The sequence below is a fragment of the Aethalodelphis obliquidens genome, unplaced genomic scaffold (genome assembly GCF_003676395.1).
Source record: "Aethalodelphis obliquidens isolate GAN/ISIS:26980383/991018 unplaced genomic scaffold, ASM367639v1 scaffold10, whole genome shotgun sequence".
Classification (NCBI taxonomy): domain Eukaryota; kingdom Metazoa; phylum Chordata; class Mammalia; order Artiodactyla; family Delphinidae; genus Aethalodelphis; species Aethalodelphis obliquidens.
This window is the reverse complement of record NW_020837954.1, coordinates 23110195-23129627: the sequence shown is the minus strand read 5'-3', so window position 1 is coordinate 23129627 and position 19433 is coordinate 23110195.

The window sequence follows — 19433 nt, the reverse complement described above, 5'->3', positions numbered from 1 at the left end:
CTCTATAGAAAACCCTAAACACTCTATACAAAAACTATTAGAACTGATAAATGAATTCAGCAATGTAGCAGGATACAAGATTAATATACAGAAATGTGTTGCATTTCTTTACACTAACAATGAAATATCAGAAAGTAAAAAAAAAAAAAACAACTTTTAGAATTGCAAAAAAATAAATAAAATACCTAGGAATACACCTAACCAAGGAGGTTAAAGATGTACATGCTGAGAGCTATAAAACATTGATAAAGGAAATCAAAAATGATTCAAGGAAATGCAAAGATATCTCTTGCTCTTGAATTAATATTTTTAAAATGGCCATGCTACCCAAAGCAATCTATAGATTTAATGTGAGCTTTATCAAACAACCTATGATATTTTTCACAGAACTAGAACAAGTAATCCTAAAATGTATATGGAACCACAGAAGACCCAGAATTGCCAAGGAATCCTGAGGAAAAAGAACAAACCAGAGGCAAGACCTTCCCAGACTTCAGACAATACTACAAAGATACAGTAATCAAAACAGTGTGGTACTGGCACAAAAACAAATGTATAGATCAATGGAACAGAATAGAGAGTCCAGAAATAAATCCACACATCTATAGTCAACTAATCTTGGACAAAGGAGGCAAGAATATACAATGGAGAAAAGACAGTCTCTTCAGTAAGTGGTGTTGGGAAATCCAGACAGCTGCACGCAAATCAGTGAGGTTAGAACACTCCCTTATAGCATACACAAAAATAAACTCAAAATAGATTAAAGACTTAAATATAAGACATGACACCTTAAAACTCCTAGAAGAGAACATAGACAAAACATTCTCTGACATAAATCATAACAATGTTTCTTAGGTCAGTCTCCCAAGGCAATAGAAATAAAAACAAAAATAAACAAGCAGGACCTAACCAAACTTAAAAGCTTTTGTACAGCAAAGAAAACCATAAACAAAACAAAAACACAACCTACAGATGGCGAAAATATTTGTAAACTGTGTGACCAAGGGATTAAATTCCAAAATATACAAACACCTCATACAGCTCAATATTGAAAAACAAACAACCAAATCAAAAATTAGGCAGAAGACCTAAATAGACATTTCTCCAAAGAAGACATACAGATGGCCAACAGTCACATGAAAAAATTCTCAACATCACTAATTATTAGAGAAATGTAAATCAAAACTACAATAAGGTATCACCTCACATCAGTCAGAATGGCCATCATCAAAACATCTATAAATAATAAATGCTAGGGAAGGTGTGGAAAAAGGGGAACCCTTCTACACTGTTCATGGGAATGTAAATTGGTGCCGTCACTATGGAAAATGGTATGGAGGTTCAGTAAGGAACTAAAAATAGAGCTACCACATGATCCAGCAATCCCACTCCTGGGCATGTATCTGGAAAAGATGAAAGCTCTAATTCAAAAAGATAAATATACCTTAATGTTCACAGTGGGACTATTTTCAATAGCCAAGGCATGCATGTGTCCATCAACAGATGAATAGATAAAGAAGATGTGGGGGGTGTGTGTGTGTATGTATGTGTGTGTGTGTGTGTGTGTGTGTGTGCATGTGTGTATAATGGAATATCACTTAGCCATAGAAAAGAATGAAATAATACCATTAGTGGCAACATGGATGGACCTAGAAATTATCATACTAAGTGAAGTAAGTCAGACAGTGAAAGACAAATATCATATGATATCACTTATACGTGGAACCTAAAAAATAGTACAAATGAACTTATTGACAAAACAGAAACAGACTTAGACAAAGAAAACAAACTTATGGTTACCAAAGGGGAAAGGTGTGGGGGAGGGATAAATTGGGAGTATGGGATTAACAAATGCACACTACCATATATAAAATAAACAACAAAGTTTTACTGTATAGCACAGGGAAATATATTCATACCTATAGTAATAAACTATAATGGAAAAGAGTGCAAAAAAAGAATATAGATACATACACATATATTTATAACTGAATCACTTCATCGTACACCTGAAACTAACATAATATTGTACATTAACTATACTTCAATTGAAAAAATAATAGCTTCCAAATAAACACCCTCTTTTTTGTGGGTGATTTCATGAATATGTGCAACTTTTAAATTGCCAATTATGTATAGAAAAATTTATGCTCACAAAAGTATGATAGTAGATGCTATGGAAGACAATTTTACAAGGCCTTCCAGAAACTTATCTATAAGATCTCAGACATTAAGACAAAATTAAAAGCCACATAGAAGTTGATAAAAATTCAAAACTTGTTGTCAGTCCATGTGTGATTATAGATTCTACAATATGATTCCCTTTAGAGGTGTTAGATATTTGCGGGACCATCTATGATTGACAGTTATTGGAGGGTAACATGCTTGGTGATCAGGAGCAGAGATGCAAGGGAAAGAAAATCTGTTTACAATTACCCAAGCCCAGAACCTAATCTCTAGTTCACAGAAAGAACAAAACAGTTTGTGCACGAGTTAAAATACACTCAAAAAATACACTGCTCTAAAAAATGCAAAAGAACACATTATATTTTCACTATACCGTTTATCAAGACCTGTCCTCTATATTAGATAACCTCATATTGAATACAAAGCCAATTGCAATTATGGCTCAATTTACTTAAGTCAGCAATAGAAAACATCTGTATTTTTGCTCTGTATTTTGTTCTGCAATTTTTGCTCTTAGAGTGAGTTTACAAAACTCTTATTGTTTCATAGTGTTTTTTGAAATTGAAGCAGAATATTTACATATTAAGTCCAGATGATTTTTTAAAATAATTTACATTCTTTTTATTTATCCTATATAATTTCACTGGATATTAAATTTTTGAAATTATGTTCATAGTTTGATTATATTTTCTATAAATAATATATGGTGAAAGGAATATGGAATATTTTTTATGAAAGTGGACTTTAGGTCTGAAATAGCTGAAAATTACATTTAGAGACAATGCACCTTATGGGTCCAGAGCAAAGAAACTCATTGTGGTTTTAGAGTGAGCTAGAAAGACTTTATGAACATGTGAAATGACTCTTCAGAATTAGATAGAAAGTGAGTACTCGGAGAGGAGTGGAGAGCCCATCATAGGCAGGCTAAATGGCTTGAGCAACTGAGGATAAGAATGCCAAAAATATTTAGGGCTGTGTATAGATGGCCCCTCTAAATGCAGGGCTCTTATGGAGAAATTAAGGATAGAAAGAAACTCAAGGGCTTGGAAAACCAGAGGCTGGGCATTCTTATGTAAGAAAAAGCTTGTAAATAAAAGTAGTTGATTCATGCTTGCTGCTGCTATTGGCAAATGGATGACATATTCAAAATATCTTTTTCAAACATTAATCAGAAAAAAAGAATAGAAAACAAGCATTAAACTTAAGTGCTGTCTGGGAAAAAGAAAGGACACTGTAACAGTAGAGACATTTCAGAGAAGAAATAGAGAGGGTTTTGGAGACCATTTTGTAACTAGATATTGATTGTGAATGAGAGAAAAAATACTCCCCCTCCAATGGCAGCCTAGTTTTTGATAAGAGATTTAAATACTTTTTTTCCTTTTCCTTTTTTTTTTTTCCCACCCCCGCTACCACTTTCCCCCCTTGGTGTCCATATGTTTGTTCTCTACATCTGGGTCTCTATTTCTGCCTTGCAAACCGGTTCATCTGTGCCATTTTTCTAGGTTCCACATATATACGTTAATATACGATATTTGTTTTTCTCTTTCTGACTTACTTCACTCTGTATGACAGTCTCTAGGTCCATCCGTATCTCTACAAATGACTCAATTTCATTCCTTTTCATGGCTGAGTAATATTCTATTGTATATATGTACCACATCTTTATCCACTTGTCTGTCGATGGGCATTTGGGTTGCTTCCATGACCTGGCTATTGTAAACAGTGCTGCAATGAACATTGGTGTGCATGTGTCTTTTTTTAAAAAACATTTTTATTGGAGTGTAATTGCTTTACAGTGTTGTGAGGGATTTAAATTTTCAATTGAGTTTATTGTGCAGTTTTTTTCCTTGCATAAAGTCTACAAAGATCAGACCAAAAAAAAAGAAGAAAAGAAAAGAAAAGAAAAAGCCTCCAGAAAAGCCTGCTCTCTTTAGTCAAATGACCAGAAAAGGGGCTGTCTAGAAATACAGAAAACACCACAACAATAATGGATAATGGTTCTTCCCCAGCCAACACCACAGAAAAAGCTTCAGCTCCTCCACCCTCTTTAGGAAAGACACAGTGAGGAACCTAGACATTTACTGCCACCTGGGATAACAAGGCCCCCTCCCTGCTAGAGTGATATCAGAAGAAGCCAGTTGAGGAGCTGGGGCACTTATCACCTCCAGGCAGCAACAAGGGCCCCCCACCCATTCAATGTCCATGGAGAGGCCCAGTGGAGAACCTGGACTTTTACCCCCATCAGGAAGTAATGAGGTAAGACTGCACTTCCATTGCCAGCACAGTGTCAGAAGAGGCCTGCTAAAAAAGAAGATGTAAATAAAATCCATAATCTCCATAATAATACCCAAAATGTCCTTCGCTTTGATTAAAAATCAATCATCATACCAAAAACTAAGGGTATATCACTTGAATGAGAAAAGACAATCAACAAACACTGACAATGTTCCAGATGTTAAAATTACCTGACAAGGATTTTAAAGCAGCTATCATAAATGTATTCAACCAGCAATTACAAACACACTTCAAACAAATGGAAATATAGCAAGTCTCAAAGAAGAAATATGATATAGAGAAGAATTAAAATAAAATTTTAGAATTGAAAAATGCAATAATTAAAAAAAAATCCAACAACAACTAAATGTTGGGCTCAATATGATAATGAAAACAGAGTAAAAAATCCATGAAATTAATGGTAGAACTATAGAAATTACTTAATCTGAACAAATAAAGTAGAATGAAAAAGAATGCTCAAGATTATAATAAAGATCTAATATTCTAGACTACAGAAACCCAGAAGGAAAGGAAAAAGAAGGCAGGGCTAAAAAAGTACTAGAAGAAATAATGGCTATAAATTCTTTAATTTTGGCAAAAGACTGAAATCTATAGATTGAAGAAGGTAAGCAAATTCAAAGCAGGATAAACCCAAAAAATTCATACCAAGACTTATTATAATTAAAATTCTGAAAACTAAGGATAAAGAAATATTTTGCAAGCAGCAAGGAAGAAAGAAAACTTTGATTAAGGTGGAAGGTTGCGACAAATAGCATCAGTATTTTCAATAATATTTTAACTGATTTGAACCATATTGATGACAAACATTATAAAATTAAAATAATATACCTCACATGTGAAGATAATGGAAATTATTTGCTGCTGTTGTTCACCTTTTTTTGAGAATATTTACCTGTCTTCAAAATTTTCTAATAGTTCCATTAAAATAAACATATAAATATAATATTTTAACTAAAGTTACCTAAAATGTTTATTTTAAAATGTAATCATTACAAAATTAATAGTAAGAGAGTTTACTTTTTTCTATACTAAGTTATCAAAATGGTGTATTTAACACTTACAGAATATCTCAGTTCAGACTAGCCACATTCAAGTACTCAAATGCCACATTTGTCTTGTGGCTATTATACACACCGAGCAGGTCTACAGTGATGGCAGAAGGGATAGGCTCAAGGATATACTGTGCAACATGGGGAATCTAGCCACAATTTTGTAATAACTGTAAATGGAAAGTAATCTTTAAAAACTGTATAAAGACAAAACATTTTTTAAAAGAGAAACAATGGCACGGAAAAGGAACAATAGAGTTTGCTGTTCATATCAAAGCTGTTGTTGCTTTTTAGTATTATGTAGGTCTCACTGACAACTATTAACAGTGAAAAATGCCAGCATCATTTTAAAATGTTGAATATATGATACGACATAGATTGTCATTTTTATCAAGACATTTTAAATTGTAGACTCAATCAACTAATTCACAATGATGTGGCTAGTGAATTCCAGGATTTTCATTTTCATGTCAAAGTTTGTTGGCTGGATTGAGGTTGCTTTTAGAAATATTTTTTTAATTTTAATTTTTATTTGAAAAATAGTTGATTTACAATGTTGTGTTAGTTTCAGGTGTAAAGGGATTCAGTTATACATATATATAGATAGATAGATATATATTCTTTTTTTTACATTCTCTTCCATTATAGGTTATTACAAGATATTGATTATTGTTCCCTGTGCTATACAGTAGGTCCTTTTTGGTTCTCTATTTTATATATGGTAGTGTGTGTATTTTAATCCCAAACTCCTAATTTATCCCCCTTCCCTCCCTCTCTTTCGGTAACTATAATTTTGTTTTCTAAGTCCACTTCACAAATATTTTATAAATTAGATCTCCAATATGTCATGGTTGTATAAACTTGATTTTTTTTTGATGATTATTTCGGACCTCAATTTAGAAATCCAAAGTTATTCTGTTACTTCTCTAAAAATGCAGATAAAATGTAGTGATATATTAAAACTTAAACTTAGCCATGACTTGAAAACTTGACTATAGTTTTTAGAAATTTTGAATTTATATCTGAAAAAAGATAGCTAAGATTATTTTAATAACATTTTTCAACTTCTCAAAATACTATGACATATTTATAAATATTTTCTGTCCAATATTTAACACTTATATTATCTATTAAACCCAATCATTGTCTCCCAGATATTGAACTCATTAACATATGAAAGCACTTATTAAATAGTGTTGCTAATTCAGCCTTATAATATAAATATCATAGCATTCATTTTTGAAACGTCAGATCACCTTATCAGAAGAGTATTCACCAGATATAATGCAGAGAGTTAACTTCTACATATAAGCACTTATTTGTATAAAGATTCTCTTCCTACTTTGCAACAACAACAAAGCATGGCAGTAAATTAGATAATACAGCAGACAGTACTGCTACTCTCATGTGAAATCACCATTAAAATTTGGTGCTAATCAAAACTACCTCTTAGTTCTTTCCTCTTAGTAAATAGATATCAAAATTTGAACTTATTAAAATCAGAATATATTTTCCAGTTCATACATTGATGTTGTTTATATGCTTTTATCTGCAAATGAGGTTTAAGTAATTAATAAAACTAAAAACAAGGAATTAGTTGATAATTATTCAACTGTTGATCTCCAATTCGGTTCGGTAGTAAGAGTACACTAACGTGCTGGCATTGTGGAAATAAACAAGAATAAGAGGAAAAAGAAAAGAAAATGTTAAGAATGAATTTGTGTTTCTATAAACTGATTTTTATTAAGAATCTGACATAACCTACATATAAGTTTAAAGGCTTTGAACATTAATACACTAATGCTAATAAAAAGGTGGGTGTTAAAAGTAATAGGAGTAGGGAATTTGGCTCTATCAATCCTCATTACCTGCAAATTTGGTCACAGCTTTTCCTAGTAGCATAAAGGAATAATACCTCCATGAAAATACCATAAGGCTTTGGTCTGAGACAGATATAAGGCTGGGAAAATAGTATGTCTAAGTTATGCGGTCAAAACATAGATTTTTCGTATATTAATTCTATGTTTTATCTTTTCTTCTGTGACTAAGATTTCTAATATCCCCCAAAACGGTTATGACATGGCACTCTAACAAAACTAACCCACATACTTCTGCTACACTAATAGGTACTTTTTCATCATATAATTTTTACTAAATTCTCTCAAGGTATATTTTTAACAGGAATACAAATAAGACAGACCAGCCCCTCATTTGTGGTTTGTCACTTTCTTTACTTTTGACATGTAAATTTTAAAATACTCTATGTTATATAATTTCCAAAGCTATACTTAAATATTCAGAAAAAATAAATGAAACCATGAGAGTTTCACAAGGTCAGTTGTTAATAGCAATCAGAATATGTGTCATCAATCAAAGGTGATGTGTGACCAACCCACCCAAAAATCTTTCAGTCATATCTATCATTTCTCCACTAGAATACTATTCCTTTTGATAAAGCACTGCCCTATTGTGGTTCTGTCTTAAAATATAAGAACTCCTGGGGAGGGCGGTTATAGTATCTATTGTAATAAGTTTATTATTACATTATTATCTTTATCAGCACAGCTGAACACACGCAGCATGAGAGGCACCTGAAATTAGGAGTAAGAGATGAATCTAGAGCAGAAAAAGTATCACAGGTGATGATCACATGTTTTGCCTATATCACATTTTGCTTAGTGCTGGTCCAAATGCCTCAAGAGAATGTTTTTAAACATTCACACTTTCAGTGAGAATTGGGGTTGTGTGAGGAATACAATGGCAGCAATTAATCAAACAGTAGCTCCTAGTTTGCACTGCACAGAGTGCCTAAAATTCTAATTGAAACTCTCCAATCTTATTGGCTTGAAGACCAGAGGACCTGGTCTGGGTCAACAAGAGTCACTCAGATAATCCTAGAAAGGAGAGAGGCACTGGAAGTATCCCTCACTCCGCAATGGCCCATCACTGATTATATTTTCACTGAGGCACCATATTTAAACTGCAGGCTCTTCAGATCACAGATACTGGTGTGAAGAGTGAACTACACGATTATCACTTTCATACCAAAGTCTGTGAGCTGCATTAAAGTTAGTTCTTGGCACAAATATTTTATTACTAACTGATTAAGGTTTCACTATGGCTTTTCTTTGGAACATAGTGAATATTCTCTAAGTTACATAAGAAAAATTTAAGTAAGTTTGAATTTCGGAAGATAATAAGGAGTCCAGATTGTTCTACTTAATAGAAAAATATCTATTTACTACCAAATAAGTTATGCCAGTATTCTAGAAAAGTGAGGCAATAGACTAAAACAGAGAATAACTAACAAAACTTTTTGACTATGTCTATAAAATATAAAGGAAAGAGTCATTTCATGGTGATTTTCATTTTTTATCCTCTGTGTAATTAACTGCCACACAGTTGTTTAGATCACTACACAGTTGATTTGGTTCTGACCCTGTCACATTCATAGTGACAAAATTCCTTATGCAAAGATGGTGACTTTGAAGAATGCAACAACATATTTATATCAACTAGGGATATTCTCTATGATGTAAAGAAAGCCTTTATTTGTTGTTTGTGTAAACACGGTGACTTTAAATTTCAAAATAATCTCTAATTAGTTAGCTTTTTAAAATTTCCTGAAGCAAGAATTTAGAGACTGAAGTTTATTCTACTTAAATAGCTACAACACAAGTAACACAATAGAGGCTTCTTCTTGAGGCACAAGTAAGAAGATATCTATCTTTTTTTTTTTGCGGTACGCGGGCCTCTCACTGTTGCGGCCTCTCCCATTGCAGAGCCCAGGCTCCGGACGCGCAGGCTCAGAGGCCATGGCTCACGGGCCCAGCCACTCCGTGGCATGTGGGATCTTCCCAGACCAGGGCACGAACCCGTGTTCCCTGCATCGGCAGGCAGACTCTCAACCACTGCACCACCAGGGAAGCCCTCTATCTTTTTTTTTTTATAATTATTTTAATGTTTTCAATTATTTTATCACTATGAATGCACTTTAATCACCAGAATAAGCAATACCCAATGTTTCCTATTTTGTAGTCTCTTGAAGAATCCAGGAAAATATTTATGAGGCATTATATTCCTTATGCCAACAGCTAAAATAAAAGATTTTAGAAGTACCTGGAGGTATAGAGATCCTAAATTACATGCAAGACATTACTGGAGAACCTGGAAATAAAAAGGATTTATTCTCTCTAGGCTATCTGAATGCTGCCTTCTCACAAATAAATGTTAAGATGTCCTAATATACACTGCTTTCACTATTTCAGTCTTGGTTGTGAAATAACTTTATAATAAATAACTGACAACATTTTCTTTAACTGACAGATCTCCTGAAATTCAACAAACAAAAGCATGAAGTAGAAGTCTAATAAAAGCTCTTAATTAGGAAATCGGTCCCTAAGAGAAGATTTTCTTTCAGCCTAAAAGATTGCTTTATAGCTAGATCATCATTGATTTTTATTTTCAGTTAGCTTCTCTAATTTGCACACATGCGCACACACACAATAATGAAAACACATTTTCTTTGAAGACAACAACTAAAATATAAAAAATTATTTTGCAAGTCAGGTTACCTATCCAGATATTCTTTTAAACAAAGCACATAATTTTTTCTTTACTAATATTATTTCAGAATGGGGAAAGGCTTCGAGATGTGGCGTTTACAACAAATCTCTTTCCTGACAGAATTCCAATATTTTTCCAGAGTATCCTTTAACATGAAAGGAGAATTATTGCATGTTTTTTCACTATATTCCACTATATTCAATGTATTTTCTCTCTTCTACACTAAACAAAAGAACATAAAAAAAAGTGATTGCTTTTCTCATTTTTTTCTTTTTTCTATCATTCTTCATGTATAATCTATGCATTAAATATAATCTGTATATTTATATTTTGTTAATAAAGATCTCAATCTATAGCAAAATTGCTTCTTAAATAAAGCATAGCATTATGAATATTATCAGACCAATTATTCACAATGTTCAAACATTTCTCAAGAGAGAAAAATAAATTAATAATAAATTTATATAAAATATTCTGCTTGAACAGATATTGTTAATCTGTTAATAGCAGTTTGATTGTGTAGAGCTTAGTTTAGTGTTCAATGGACAATGAGGTAACAGCAAAGTAGCAGGAATATGCTAAGGTTTTGGAAATTAGTAATATGAAACAACTGTTATCAATAGTAATATTATTAGTTTCCTTTACCTAATCTTATGAATTAGCTTTCATTTTATTTTAATGATATGCAATTCACAATTATTATTTTTTAATTGCTTTAGTTTTTCTTACTGGTTAATTTTAATAAAATGGGAATTATAGATAAGTGATAAGCTTCTATAATGAAGGGATGCTATATTGTAAAGTTCCCATGTAATAAAATGCTGAATATATTTTCTTAGTATTTAACTTTAAGCTTAACAATTAAAATTTGTTTTATCTTCATTCAAATCTGACATTTTTTATATCATTTTCTTACATAAATTATCCAAATACCTATTATTTTTAAAATAGTAAAGTGGCTTAATTTCTATGTGAATAAAATATTGAAGTAATAAAATTTTGAAGAAATGTCATGCTGATATGTGAATTACCTGTGATCTCTTCTCTTCCTGTAGTGATCAAATTCACCTTATTTCAAATACTTCATCTACTCCTTTCCATCATTACTTTTTCAGGCACATAATAGAGAATCAATACACAGTTTTTTGAAAATTGCAGTTCAGAGGGTTAAAAATAAAATAACCACTGCACATTGGACTTTGTAGTATCAGCGTAAGCAAAATAGTAACAATAATAAATCTACAGGGCAATTTAATAGTTTATCCTATTTTATTTATTTTCAATAAGACACTCTGTTTATCTGCCCAGGTCCCCTAATTGAAAGTTTCTTTCACATCAACTTTTTAACAATATCTTATTTTTCAGTAAAGTGAATAGACCAAATCACTTCAATGTTAAATGAGTATAATTTATATGAAAGTACTTTTATGAAATTTTTTGTTTTGCTTAAGTGAATTTAAAAAGCTTTTTTTATAAAACTAATGAGATATATAAATGACCATAGAAAGAAAATGATCCCCAGCAATACCTAGATAGTCAGAGGACCTGCTTGGGAAATTCTGCCCCAGAAGCCAAGTATCCTCTTAAAAAAAATGAAACCTTCATTCTTTGATAAATTATCAAGTTGAAAAAAACTGAATTTAATTCACTGTAAAAAAAGTCAATACCATATTACTTTACCATAAAATGAGTATTAAAAGTTACTAAACTGAAAGATTACATTGTCAATCTTCTAAATACGTGAAATCCTAAAATTTCCTCATTTTAAATTCAGTCCTCAAGCTGTCCTCCATAAATCTGTGTATGCTGTATAAAGATGGGAAATCAAAAAGTATAAAAGTATATACTCTCCAAATTCAAGACAACTGAATTAATATTAAAATTATTATGATTGACTACATAGACATGCATTTTGTTCATTTGAGATTGGCAATTCAAAATGTGAAGTTTAGGAACTCAAATAACCTGTCAGATTCTTATAAAGTAAATTGTTGAAATTTATCCTCTATTTTCTTTTCATTCTTGCCCCTCCTTCAACCTTGTCCCACCAAAAGAAAAAATAAAAAGGAAAATAAATGTACTGGGAATGGAATCTGGAAAATTGCTATCGGAATCCCATAGCCTTGGTTTGAACAAGATTTCACAAATTAGTAGCTACATGGTTTGGGCAGGCTACTTAATTCTTGTGACTGTTACCTTTTTGTTTTGTTTGTTTTGACTTTGTCTGAAAAGTTGGTAAATTGGTACAACTGTACCTTCAAAGTTTTAGGATGATTAAAAATAATGCATGTAAAATAAACATAGTGAATATATTTGGTACTTATTCAGTATTTATCATTAATAAAATTATTTTTAAAAATATTACTGTAGTATACTCTATTTTTTCTATAGTTAGCCATTATAACTATGATAAAAATCACAAATTAAATGTTGGCTCCCAGTCAAGAACATAGATGAAGCAATATGAATAATATGCCTTAAAATACATTATTCCTTGTAGAACTGTGGTGTGTATAGTGTACATCTCTTTTTTGTCTAACTGGTGTCAATAAGGTGAACTTACAATGAACAGAGGGATTGTACAATTAAGTGACTTTTATTAGTAAAGCAAAAAGGAAAGCTACTTTTAAGATAAGCTCAAAGTTGTGCAGACTGTGTATTATAGCTTCCACCAACACCTGAATTCTTGACAGCATTTTCCTGTTCCATAAAAGACCTCCTTGGCCTGCTCTGAAACTGTTCTCACAATATAGATCAAGTCTTAATGCAGGGAAATGTAAAAGTGGCAGTAAAATTTTAAAATATGTTCAAAAGAATAGATGTTGGAAAAAACTCTCAGATGTGAATGACAGAAACAAGATGGATTTCCTTTTCCTGATCTAATTATGTCTCTTCTATTTTATGTTCTGAGCAAGCTTCAGTTTCCTAAAAATTGTCACTCTGTATAGAGTTCTGTGTCTGGCATGGCAAATAATCTCCCATTGGACCAACATTCCTGCAGTTAACAATTATGAACTCTGGGCAAACATCAACAATTTCCTTAAGGCACTGGAGAGGGACAGAAGCAAGCAGATATTCCACGGTTGTTGACACATGGAAGAAGGGAATGACATGGGGGAAAATTATTTATGACATCCTGAGAGAAGTCCCAAGCATTCACTATTCAATGTGGATAAAATTTAACAAAAACCCTGCAGTCCTATTGGTATGAGGGACAGTAGGACAGATTTAGGTTAACTACAGCCACTTAACATAAGGTAGAAAATCCCAGAGGAAAAGGGAGAGGAGATTCTTAAATTCTTTGTGCAATCTCTGCCCAAATCTCTGGCTAACCTCTGAACTACTCATACATGGGGAAAACTCCAAATAGCCCTGTTATGGCTATAAGGGGAATTGAGCTTCATAGTTTAAGTTTAGCTAAGTTATATTTCTTAGAAGATAAAATTTTAAAAATAATTATCAGAGGGTCATAAAATCATCTATAGTTTCTAAAAAATATTAGTTGCAATGTCCAAGACAGGAGAGTCAAAGGCATAGTTCCAGTCTGAGTGACAGCAGGTTTGCACTCTCCTTCACAATCAGAAAGAGCTGATATTTCTGTCTGAGTCTGAGGGCAAAAGTCCAAGATCCCAGTTTAGGGCAGTTTATGCAGAAGGAGCTCCCCCTTAGTCATGGGAGGGTTAGTCTTTTTGTACTACTAAGGCCCCAACTGACTGTATGAGACCCACTCACATGAGGGAGGGCAATTCATTCTTCCTCAGCTTACCAGTTAAATAGAATTATCTAGAAAACAGTCTCATCTAGAAACACCCTCAAAGACAAACACAGAATAATGCTTGACCAAACATCTTGGCACCCATGGCTCAGTCAAGTTGACACATAAAATTAACCATCACAAGTCCATCCCTAACATAATACTAACATGATTCTATCCTGCATACAGCCAAAAATACAGTAACCCCTTTCCCAGAAGATAGCCCATCTTAACAAATATCGTGATATTAACAATACTTAACACTGTGATATCTTATCTTAACACATATACATCTTATGTTATCTGCTAAGGGAATAAGAGAAGGAAGAAAATGAACATATATGATACACACATGCACACACACAAACATTCATAGCAAAATAAGGAGGAAATGCTCATGACAATTACAGTCTTTGTTTCTGTAACTTGTTACTTGGTTATAGCTGGTATTTATCTACTACAGTTTTCCATTACCCATTCTGTATTGCCTTTGCCTTCAGTAAGTATCTCAGCTGAGTGTGATTCTTTAACTGGTGGGTCATCTAAACCTTCATTCTTGGAGAGTCTGGGCCATTACTAGTCATGATTGGAGCATACTGTTGTAGTTTTTCATTGATTTTTATCTCAGGACATGGTAATACTAAAAGACTCCCTAAGAGATTTCCTGTATCCTAGATACACTCTTCCTTTTCTCAACTGTGAAGCAGTAGTGTCCAGTTTCTGTCAGAAACAATCAACTGAGACAGTACAGTAATTTCCTTCTTTGCCTGTTGATTCAGAGGCATTAGGAGTTCAAAGTGATCAGGTGGCAATCTTAACTTACAGTTCAAGGGAATCTGAACATGTGGAAACATTCACCCTTTAGTACAAAGACCTCTAGGCCAGTAGAGCATAAGGTTGTGGAAAGAGGAAGTGAAAATTTTGCTATAAGTCACTAGGGGTAATAGTGAGTGGTGCCACTCACATTTCCACCCCTTGATTCCTAGACCTATGAATCCTAGCTATGGGACAAACAGTACCATATACTGAGTGCTTATTTCTGCCTGGGCTGATAATGATAAGGTGTGCTGGTAATGCTTTATACTTTGATCTTGGTTTGATTACACAAGTCTTTTTATTTGTTTTTTCAGCTTTACTGAGATATCACTTGAGTCTTTTTGGACTGCAATCATTCTTTAAGCTGTAAAGTTTTAATTTTGTCCACTTATGTTAAACTCCTACAAACATTTTATTTTGTAATTACTACAAAAATCAAAAATAATCAAATAAATAAGCAGAAATATATTTAAAATATGTATATGGAGACAAGCCCTATGAATTATTAAAAGTTTCTATAAACCTACCATGATTTAATAGGCCTGTACTGGTATGATACTGCTAAGAAAAAGACAGAACATAGGTACAGAATAGGAATTGTAAGGGTATTAGTAGACAAGATAGGAAGGTAAAATATATATTATCTGAACATAGAAAATCCTCTGTAAAGAATAGAGATGCAGAAAGAGAGAACGGACATGTGGACACAGTGGGGGATGCAGGGGAGGATGAATGGGGAGATTGGAATTGACATATATACACTACCATGTGTAAAAGAGATAGCTAGTGGGAACCTGCTGTATAGCACAGGGAGATCAGCTCGGTGCTCTGTGGTGACCTAGATGGGTGGGATGGGTGGGGGGAAGGGAGGCCCAAGAGGGAGAGGATATATATATATATAGAGAGAGATATATATATAGATATGTATATACATACATATAGCTGATTCACTTCCCTCTACAGCAGAAACTAACACAACATTGTAAAGAACTATACCCCAATTTAAAAAAAAAAAAAAGGGACAAACCCAGAAACAACTGATGTAATGACTACATACATTTTGAAAACGTCTGAATAAACAAAGTTAAAAGACTATAGACAAATTCAGAAAATACTTGCAAAATGTGATAAATATCTAAATTTTTAACCACTCAACAAGAAAAATGATTAACCTCCTAATAGAAAGATATTTAAATAATACAGAGTCCACAGTAAAATACAAATACCTTGTGAATATAAGATGCTTAATTTGACTCATGATCAGATTTTCTAACTCTTCTTTTTAACTTTATAATAAGCATTTATTTTCCACATGAGAAAATATTAATAAAGTTATCTATAAAAACATAATTTTTATTTTATTTAGATTTATAACTTAAATTTTGCTATGCTTAGATTGTTCCACAATTCTCACTGAAAACTAACTGGAGACTGGCAGAAAGACTCATACAACCAGGACTCTAAGAAAGAGCCACACAGAGTCAGGAAGGAAAGGAAGAGAAGTGATCAGGTCAGGACCTGTGCCCCTAGGAGGGAACACAGAAGAGGAGGGTGATTATATAGGTGGAGATCCTTCCTGGGGAGCGAACAGTTAAAACTACATATTGGGCATCTCAGCTGTGGGGTCTGATCCTGAGAGGACAAGTCCCCTCACCTGGTTTGAAAACCAGTGGGACTGACAGCAGGGCTACAAGAGATGTAGACTCCACTCATGAAGAGGATGCACTTACTTGCTCACTTCTGAAACAAGACAGAAGAAGTGGATTGAAACTGCCAGCAAACCTGGCTGGTTTCCTGTGACTGTCCTAGCACACATCCCAGCCAAGTCAAGCAATCTCTCCAGCCCCTCTTGCTGCATGGAGCCACTCCACACTAGGGCAATGGCTGCCATGGTCAAGTAGAGTGAGCAGCTGAAAGGGACAGAGTTGGCTCTGACCAAGCACATCAACTGAATGGGGCCATGTCACCAATACTGGTGTTCACTGGGGCAGCAGAACAGAAGTGGTCTGGAGCCTTCACTGGTGCAGGAACCACATCAGTGTGTGCCCTGACCCACACCAGGCACGCACTTCAGCCCCTCTTGCTCCAGCACTGCTCCCGTCTTGGGTAAATGTGCTGATGCTGGGGAGGGGGAGAGCACACACTTAGAGGAAGCAGAACCAGGGTGGACCCAAACCTCAGGGCTTCTGCTCCAGCAACATAGGACTTGACCTACCCCCAGTAGGGTGGTATTAGCCACTGATCAGAGGAGAAGCCCTGGCTCACACCAACTCTGGCTCTAGCCCCTTCATCTCCTCCTCCTACCAAGGCAATAGCTGCCAGCACACCCTGGGGAGAGATGTGACTTGTACTCACATCAGATCCAGCTCTCCCACCAAAACCACTGGGTACATGCAAACTGCATAGGGGGGCTCCTGCACAAGAACACCACTTCAAAACTGGGGTAAGTAATTGTTTCACTTAATTTCATAGAGACAGTTAAGCAAGAAAACAGAGGAATTAGTTTCAAATGAAGAAAAAGAAAAACACCTGGAAAAAAATCCTAATGAAACAGATAAATAAATGACTAGATAAACAGTTCAAAGCATTAGTAATAAGAATGCTAATTAAACTGAGGAAAATAGATGAACACAGTGAGAATTTTAACAAGGAACTAGAAAATATAAAAAACAACCAGTCAGAACCGAATAAATAACTGAAATGAAAAACACACTAGAAGGAATTAATAGCAGGCTAGGTGATACAAAATAACACATCGTGATCCAGAAGACAGAATAATATAAAACCCCCAATCAAAACAGCAAAAAGAAAAACAAATTTGAAAAATCACAACAGTTTAATGAACCTCAAAGATAATATACATCAAGCATACCAACATGCTTGATGGGACATGATAGGAGTCCCAGAAGGAGAAGAGAGAAAGAAAGGGGTTGAAAATATATTTGATTAAATTCTGGTTGAAAACTTTCTGAACCTGAAGAAGGAAACATATATCCAGGTATAGGAATCACAGAGAGTCCCATACAAGATGAATACGATAAGACCTACACCAAGACATATCATAACTAAAATGGCAAAAGTTAAAGATAAAGAGAGTTCTAAAGGCAGCAAGAGAACATCAAAGGGCCACATAAAAGGAAACCTCAATAAGTCTCTCAGCTTATTTTTCTGCAGAAAATTTGCAGGCCAGAAGGGAGTGGCATATGTAAAGTTATGAAAAGGAAAAACTTACAACCTAAGATACTCTACCCGGCAAGATTATCATTCAGAATTGAAGGAGAGATAAAGAACTTCTCAGATAAGCAAAAACTAAGAGTTCATCAATACTAAACTGACCTTAAAAGAAATGTTAAAGGATCTTTTCTAAGTGGAAAAGAAAAGGCTACATCAAGATGTAAAAATGTGTTGGGAAGGAAAAGTCCCATGAGTAAAGGTAAGTATATGGTAAAGACTGTGGATCAACCACATAAATAGCTAGTATAAATATTAAAAGGAAAAAATTGTAAAATCAACTGTAACTGCAATAAACAGTTAAAGGATAAACATGAGGGTGTAAAATATGATACCGAAAACACAAAATGTAGGGGAGAGGTTACCATGAACCCATGGTAACCACAAATCAAAAACCTACAATAAATACACAAAAACAAGAGAGAAAGGAACACCAACATACCACTAAAGAAAATTATCAAACCACAAGGGAAGAAACTAAAAGAAGAAAAGAGCAGAGAAGAACTACAAAAACAAAACAAACCAAAACAAAAAATCAAGTACAATAACAAAATAGCAATAAGTACATATCTATAATCACTTTAAATGTCAATGGACTAAATACTCCAATGGAAAGACATAGGGATTGGATAAAAAAAACAAGGCCTATCTATATGCTGCTTACAAGAGACTCTCTTCAGAGCTAAAGACACACAGAGGCTGAAAGTGAGGTAATGAAAAAAGATATTTCATGCAAGTAGAAATGAACAGGAACAAGAAAAGGATACCCACTCTAGCCACTTCTATTTAACATAGTATTGGAAGTCCTACCAAAGCAAACAGACAAGAAAAATAAATAAAATGCATCCAAGGAAAAAGTAAAGTAAAACTGTCACTATTTGCAGATCACATCATACTTATGTAGAAAACCCTAAAGTGTCCACCAAAAAGCTATTAGAGCAAAAGAATTCAGTAAATTTGCAGGAGACAAGATTAATATATAGAAATCTGCTGCATTTCTGCACACTAATAATGAACTATCCTTAAGAGAATTCAAGAAAATACCATTTACAATTCCATCAAAAAGAATAAAATACCTAGAAATAAACTTAACCAAATAGGTGAAAGATCTATACTCTGAAAACTATAACACACTTATGAAGAAAATTGAAAATGATACGAAGAAATGGAAAGATATCTCATATTCCTGGATTGGAAGAATTAATATTCTGGATTGGAAGAATTAATATTATTAAAATGTCCTATAGATATAATGCAATCCCTACCCAAATACTCATGACATTTTTCACAGAACTAGAATAATCCTAAAAATTATATGGAACCCCAAATTATATGGAACCAATTTCTGAATTGCCAAAGAAATCCTGAGAAAAAAGAACAAAGCTAGAGGTGTCATGCTCCCTTACTTCAGACTATACTACAAAGCCATAGGAATCAAAACAGTATGACACAGGAACAAAAACAGACATATAACTCAATGGAACAGAATAGAGAGCTCAGAAATAAACCCACACACTTATGGTCCATTAATCTAC